Raw genomic sequence first — 7922 nt, forward strand, 5'->3', positions numbered from 1 at the left:
CAACCGGTCTGAAGTTACTATAGACCGGAATATCATGATCCATAGCATCATGATTGGAGAGGAAGTAGAAGTTCATGAGGTTATATCCCTAGAACTCTACAAGGTGGCAGACAAGTCCTCTACTTTGGTAAGGTTAGCCTTCCCTCATCTCATTTGTTACCTCTACAATTCAGCTGTAATTGACATAGAGGAAGACATCCTCATTGATGAGGACAAGCCCATCACTAAGAAAAGGATTGAGCAAACAAGAGAGCCCACTCATGAACCTCACCAAGAGCATGAGGAAATTTCTCATCATGAGATTCCTGAGATGCCTCAAGGGATGCATTTTCCTCCACAAAACTATTGGGAGAGAATCAATACTTCCCTAGGAGAATTAAGTTCCAACATAGGACAACTAAGGGTAGAGCACCAAGAGCATTCCATCCTTCTCCATGAAATTAGAGAAGACCAAAGAGTCATGAGAGAGGAGCAACAAAGGCAAGGAAGAGACATTGAGGAGCTCAAAGACTCCATAAGATTTTCAAGAGGAAGAACAAGCCGCCATCACTAAGGTGGACCCGTTCTTTAATCTCCTTGTTCTTATTTTTCTGTTTTTCGAAAATTGTGCTTTATGTTATATCTATGTTTGTGTCTTTATTACATGATTATTAGTGTCTTAGTGTCTATGCCTTAAAGCTATGAATGTCCTATGAATCCATCACCTTTCTTAAATGAAAAATATTTTCTGAAAAAGAAAAAGAAATACATGAATTTCGAATTTTAAAATAGTTTAATTATTTTGATGTGGTGGCAATACTCTTTGTTTTTCTGAATGAATGCTTGAACAGTGCATATTTTTGAATTTGTTGATCATGAATGTTAAAATTGTTGGCTCTTGAAAGAATGATGAAAAAGGAGAAATGTTAGTTGATAATCTGAAAAATCATATAATTGATTCTTGAAGTAAGAAAAAGCAGTGAATATAAAGCTTGCAAAAAAAAATAAATAAAAAATAAAATAAAATATGCGAAAAAATAGCGAAAAAAAAAAGAGAAAAAGAAAGAAAAAGAAAAAGCAAGCAGAAAAAGCCAATAGCCCTTTAAACCAAAAGGCAAGGGTAAAATAAAAAGGATCCAAGGCTTTGAGCATCAGTGGAAAGGAGGGCCAAAAGGAATAAAATCCTGGTCTAAGCGGCTAAACCAAGTTGTCCCTATCCATGTGCTTGTGGCGTGAAGGTGTCAAGTAAAAACTTGAGACTGAGCGGTTAAGGTCGTGGTCCAAAGCAAAAAGAGTGTGCTTAAGAGCTCTGGACACCTCTAATTGGGGACTCTAGCAAAGCTGAGTCACAATCTGAAAAGGTTCACCCAGTTATGTGTCTGTGGCATTTATGTATCCGGTGGTAATACTGGAAAACAAAATGCTTAGGGTCACGGCCAAGACTCATAAAGTAACTGTGTTCAAGAATCAACATACTGAACTAGGAGAATCAATAACACTATCTGAATTCTGAGTTCCTATAGATGCCAATCATTCTGAACTTCAAAGGATAAAGTGAGATGCCAAAACTGTTCAGAAGCAAAAAGCTAATAGCCCCACTCATCTAATTAATACTGATCTTCATAGATGTTTTTGGAATTCATTGTATATTCTCTTCTTTTTATCCTACTTTATTTTTAGTTGTGGTGCACGAATTGTGAATCACACTTTTCACAATGCGTACCACTAACCAGCAAGTGCACTGGGTCGTCCAAGTAATACCTCACGTGAGTAAGGGTCGAATCCCACGGAGATTGTTGGTTTGAAGCAATCTATGGTTATCTTGTAAATCTTAGTCAAGAAGTCAATTATGTTTATCAGTTGAATTGTGAATAACCAAGAGAGCATAAATTAAAGGTTACTTGTTGTGCAGTAATGGAGAATATGTTGGAGTTTTGAAGATGCTTTGTCTTCTGAATCTCTGCTTTCCTCTGTCTTCTTGTTCACGCACGCACGTCCTTCTATGGCAAGCTGTGTGTTGGTGGATCACCGTTGTCAATGGCTACCTTCCATCCTTCCAGTGAAAACTACGCTCACGCGCTCTGTCACAGCACGGCTAATCACCGGTTGGTTCTCGATCCGGTTGGAATAGGATTTACTATCCTTTTGCGTCTGTCACTAACGCCCAGCCTTCAGGAGTTTGAAGAGCTCAGAGTGATTGGCATCTATAGGAACTCAGAATTCAGATAGTGTTATTGATTCTCTTAGTTCAGTGTGATGATTCTTGAACACAGCTTCTTTATGAGTCTTGGCCGTGGCCCTAAGCACTTTGTTTTCCAGTATTACTACCGGATACATAAATGCCACAGACACATAATTGGGTGAACCTTTTCAGATTGTGACTCAGCTTTGCTAACGTCCCCAATTAGAGGTGTCCAGAGTTCTTAAGCACACTCTTCTTTTTGCTTTGGACCTTGACTTTAACCGCTCAGTCTCAAGTTTTCACTTGACACCTTCACGCCACAAGCACATGGTTAGGGACAGCTTGATTTAGCCGCTTAGACCAGGATTTTATTCCTTTAGGCCCTCCTATCCACTGATGCTCAAAGCCTTGGAATCTCTTTTATTTGCCCTTGCCTTTTGGTTTTTAAGGGTTACTGGCTTTTTCTGCTTGCTCTCTCTTTTTTTTTTTCTGCAAGCTTTGTTCGTTGCTGCTTTTTCTTGCTTCAAGAATCATTTTTATGATTTTTCAGATTATCAATAACATGTCTCATGTTCATCATTCTTTCAAGTGCCAACATATTTAACAGTCTTAAACAACAAATTCAAAAGACATATGCACTGTTCAAGCATTCATTCAGAAGATGGAAAGCATTGCCACCACATGTAACCAATTAGAATTTCTTTTATTAAACTCGAAATTTTATTGCTTCTTATTCAAAAGATCTACTATTTTATTCATGTTTAATGATGATGAGAAAAATAAACTATAGCTTAATTGGAGATAAAATCAAATAGATACTAATTACTATTATATGACTTCTAAGGTAAACTTTTTATAAGGACACTGTCACAGAGTTAAGGCTATTATTTATGAAAAAGAAGGTTTTGAAAAGAGTATAAAAGACTCTAACCCAATTACCAAGAACACAGATTAACGCTCTAGTCAAATGAGTTATGGAATTTTCGAAAATTTTAAGAAAGATTATTTTTTTGAAAACACCAAACTTAAAGTTTGGCACAGGATTTAATAGAAAAATTATTTTTAAAAAAAAAAAGTTTTAAAAAATATGAGAGCCAATTATCATGAACATAAACACCACGTTCTAACTAACTGAGCTATAAATTTAAAGTGTTTTAACAAGGGATAAATAATAAAAGACTCTAAACCAAAAAGAAAGAATTTTTTTTTTCTAATCTAAGCAACAAAATAATCCGTCAGTTGTTCAAACACGAACAATCCCCGGCAACGGCGCCAAAAACTTGGTGCACGAATTGTGAATCACACTTTTCACAACGCGTACCACTAACCAGCAAGTGCACTGGGTCGTCCAAGTAATACCTCACGTGAGTAAGGGTCGAATCCCACGGAGATTGTTGGTTTGAAGCAATCTATGGTTATCTTGTAAATCTTAGTCAAGAAGTCAATTATGTTTATCAGTTGAATTGTGAATAACCAAGAGAGCATAAATTAAAGGTTACTTGTTGTGCAGTAATGGAGAATATGTTGGAGTTTTGAAGATGCTTTGTCTTCTGAATCTCTGCTTTCCTCTGTCTTCTTGTTCACGCACGCACGTCCTTCTATGGCAAGCTGTGTGTTGGTGGATCACCGTTGTCAATGGCTACCTTCCATCCTTCCAGTGAAAACTATGCTCACGCGCTCTGTCACAGCGCGACTAATCACCGGTTGGTTCTCGATCCGGTTGGAATAGGATTTACTATCCTTTTGCGTCTGTCACTAACGCCCTGCCTTCAGGAGTTTGAAGCTCGTCACAGTCATTCAATCCTTGAATCCTACTCGGAATACCACAGACAAGGTTTAGACTACAGAAAAATCATATTTCTGGACTTTACTATGAGTTTATGTGTTTTTCTGTGATTTCAGGTATTTTCTGGCTGAAATTGAGGAACCTAAGCAAAAATCTGATTCAGATGGTAAAAAAGAACTGCAGATGCTGTTGGATTCTGACCTTCCTGTACTCGAAGTGGAATTTTTGGAGCTACAGAAGCCCAACTGGCGCGCTCTCAATTGCGTTGGAAAGTATACATCCTGGGCTTTCCAGAAATATATAATAGTCCATACTTTGCCCGAGATTTGATGGCCCAAACCGGCGTTCTAAATCAGCATAGAAATTTTAGCGTCAAAACGCCAAAATTGGCATAAAAGCTGGAGTTAAACACCCAAACTGGCACAAAAGCTGGCGTTTAACTCCAAGAAAAATCTCTACATGTGAAAGCTTCAAGGCTCAGTCCAAGCACCACCAAGTGGGCCCGGAAGAAGATTTCTGCATTAATTGCTTATTTCTGTAAACCCTAGGCTACTAGTTCTCTATAAATAGGACCTTTTGCTATTGTATTTTAAATCTTTGATTAGTCTTATGCTATCTTAGACCTTTATGGGGGATGGCCATTCGGCCATGCCTGAACCTTCATTACTTTTGTATTTTCAACGGTGGAGTTTCTACACACCATAGATTAAGGTGTGAAGCTCTGCTGTTCCTCATGAATTAATGCAAAGTACTATTATTTTTCTATTCAACTCAAGCCTATTTCTTCTCTAAGATATACACTCGTTCTTCAACCTGACGAATGTGATGATCCATGACACTCATCATCATTCTCACCTATGAAAGCGTGCCTAACAACCACTTCCGTTCTACTTGCAATAGCTTAAGTGCGTATCTCTTAGCCTCCTAATTCATGACGCATGGTTGCCTCACCTAACAACTGAGCCTTCCATTCCATGAGATCAGAGTCTTTGTGGTATAGGCTAGAATCAATTGGTAGCATTCTTGAGATCCGAAAAGTCTAAACCTTGTCTGTGGTATTCCGAGTAGGATCTGGGAAGGGATGACTGTGACGAGCTTCAAACTCGCGAGTGTTGGGCGTAGTGACAAACGCAAAAGGATCAATGGATCCTATTCCAACATGATCGAAAACCAACAACTGATTAGCCGTGCGGTGACAGCGCATTTGGACCATTTTTACTGAGAGGACGGGAGGTAGCCATTGACAATGGTGAAACCCAACATAAGCTTGCCATGGAAAGAAGTATGAATGATTGAAAGAAGGCAATAGAAAAGCAGAGATTCAGAAGGAACAAAGCATCTTTATACGCTTATCTGAAATTCTCACCAATGAATTACATAAGTATCTCTATCCTATTTTATGTTTTATTCATCTTTTAATTATCAATTCTCCATAACCATTTGAATCTGCCTGACTGAGATTTACAAGATGACCATAGCTTGCTTCAAGCCGACAATCTCCGTGGGATCGACCCTTACTCACGTAAGGTTTATTACTTGGACGACCCAGTGTATTTGCTGGTTAGTTGTGCGGAGTTGTGATAAAGAGTTGAGATTACAATTGTGTGTACCAAGTTTTTGGCATCATTGATGATCACAATTTTATGCACCAGGCTTTAACTCAAAATTGTTAGCATTCAAATTAGGGGTGACAATGCTACTACCACAATGCCAAGGATTTGGGGTAGTTAAGGATCTAAGAGTCCTCCTAACTTGCTGGTCATTTAGGACATTAGGAGCAATAACATTGTTGTTGTTAGCTGCCATATTGAATTCAGACTCTTCTTCAATTTTCTCTTCAATCTCTTCTTCAACTCTCTAGTCTCTAGCTTGTTTTCATTACCTCTAAAGAGTCATTTTAATTTTAGGATCAAATTGAAGAGGTTCTTTATCCTTATTGTTTTGCATAAACACACACACAAAAAACAAGGGAAATTGGGATTCTATACGTCAAAGTGAAGAGAATCTCCATTGAGGTAACTAGCAAAAATTAAATGACAAGAAAAGAAATGGTCTGATCTTGGTAATCAATTGATTGGTTTGTTGTTAATCTCTATTAATCCCTAGCAATAGCGCCAAAAACTCGATGCAGATTTTACAAAACCACAAACGATCGACAAGTGTACCGAGTCGTACCAAGTAATATCACGGGAGTGAGTTATTGTTTCCACAAGGATTAATGGATTAAGCAAACAATGATCAATTGATTAATCTAATTAGACAATCAAAATCAAGGGTTTCAAAAGCAATTACATAAAAATAGTGAATTCAATAAAAGCAAGTCATAAGTAATTGAGAAGGAAATATGATTCAAAAGAGTTAAGGTTTCAGAGATGTTAAGACTTCTGGAAAAACGTTTTTCATTTTTCATCTTGATCAAGCAATGATGTATCTATGGCAAATCCTTAGTAATCAAACTCTGATTTCTAGGTAATTCAATTTCTCTAATCCTAATAAATTATCAATCCCTTGATTAATTGATTGACATAAGAGGTTAAGTGCTTTCACTTATTCAAAAATCATACCATTCTCAATAACCAAACTTGGTTGATTCGATGTCACTTATCAAATCCAAGGCCAAAATCTAAGAACCATGAGAAGAAGTTTTCAAGTTGAATTCAATTAAATAACTTTTTTAAGATATTAAAAGAATTCAAGTCATATTAGAATTGCTTTCTAACACATTCAAATCTTTTGGATGAAGAACGAAAACTTTTTCTTAAGAAAACATCAATGCATTAATCAAGATAGAAAAGTTATAATATTAATCTATAGGAATCAACAAAACTCCAAACCATAACCAATAAAATTAGTAACTAGTGCTCCAAAAGAAAACCTAAAAAAGTTGGGTCATGCGTACGCATGAGAGATGCATACGCATAATTGGGCAAAATTTCTCATTAGTGCGTATGCATAGGGATGCGTACGCATGATCTATAAAACTTTTAAGCCATGTGCGTACGCATGGAGATGTGTACACATGATTCAGCAAACTTTTAAGCCTTGTGCATATGTATGGGAGATGCGTGCGCACGACTGCCCCTTCGAATGCGTGCCAAAATGATATGCCCCTTCATCTTGGTGTGTTGCACGCCATGTAGAGACGGACTCAAGGGGGGCAAGTAGTGGCCTCAACCCCCCCCCCAATAAATTTTAAACTCGTACTATTATAATAGATGCATTATATATAGTAAAATTTAATAGCATAGTAATATGAAAAAGAGTTGAAATTAATAAATTAATTAACAAAATATTTAAAAATAGATAATTTTATATTTTATTAGATATAAAATCATAAAAAAATTATAAAAACTGAGATAATTTTTTTATTTAACAAATATTTATTAATTTTTTAATTAAAAAACTAATTATAATTATATCTATTATTAAATATATGACATTATATTTGATTATGCAAGATTTTAATTTTTGGCACCTCCACTCTTAGATTTCTGGATCCGTCCCAGATGCCATGGTTCTTGGCCTCTTGGAGCACGCTTTTTGGGCATGTGACACGCCCTAACTTTGGCGTGTTGCATGCCTACTTTTATGCGCATACACCATAAATTATTATATATCGTTGGAATATTCTAGATGTTAGCTTTCTAACGCCACTAAAAGCACTTTATCTGGACCTCTATAGCTCAAGTTATGCTCGTTGGAGTAGGAAGAAGTTAGGGTTGCACACCCACTTTGTGCACAAAATTACCCCCTGGACTTTTGGCCTAGTGTGCCACGCCCTCATGTTGGCGTGTGGCATGCCAATGCTCTGTTTTGGCTGCCTGGGCGTGTGGCACGCCCTCCTTTTTGGCATGTTGCATGCCCTCTCCTATGCGTTCTTGTATGGGCGTGTTGCACGCCCTCCTTTCTGGCGTGTTGCATGCTAGTTTTCTGTCTCTTGAAGGATGCTTTTTTGGTTGCTTTTTTTGCTTATTC

Source organism: Arachis ipaensis, chromosome B02 (genome assembly GCF_000816755.2).
Source record: "Arachis ipaensis cultivar K30076 chromosome B02, Araip1.1, whole genome shotgun sequence".
NCBI lineage: Eukaryota > Viridiplantae > Streptophyta > Magnoliopsida > Fabales > Fabaceae > Arachis > Arachis ipaensis.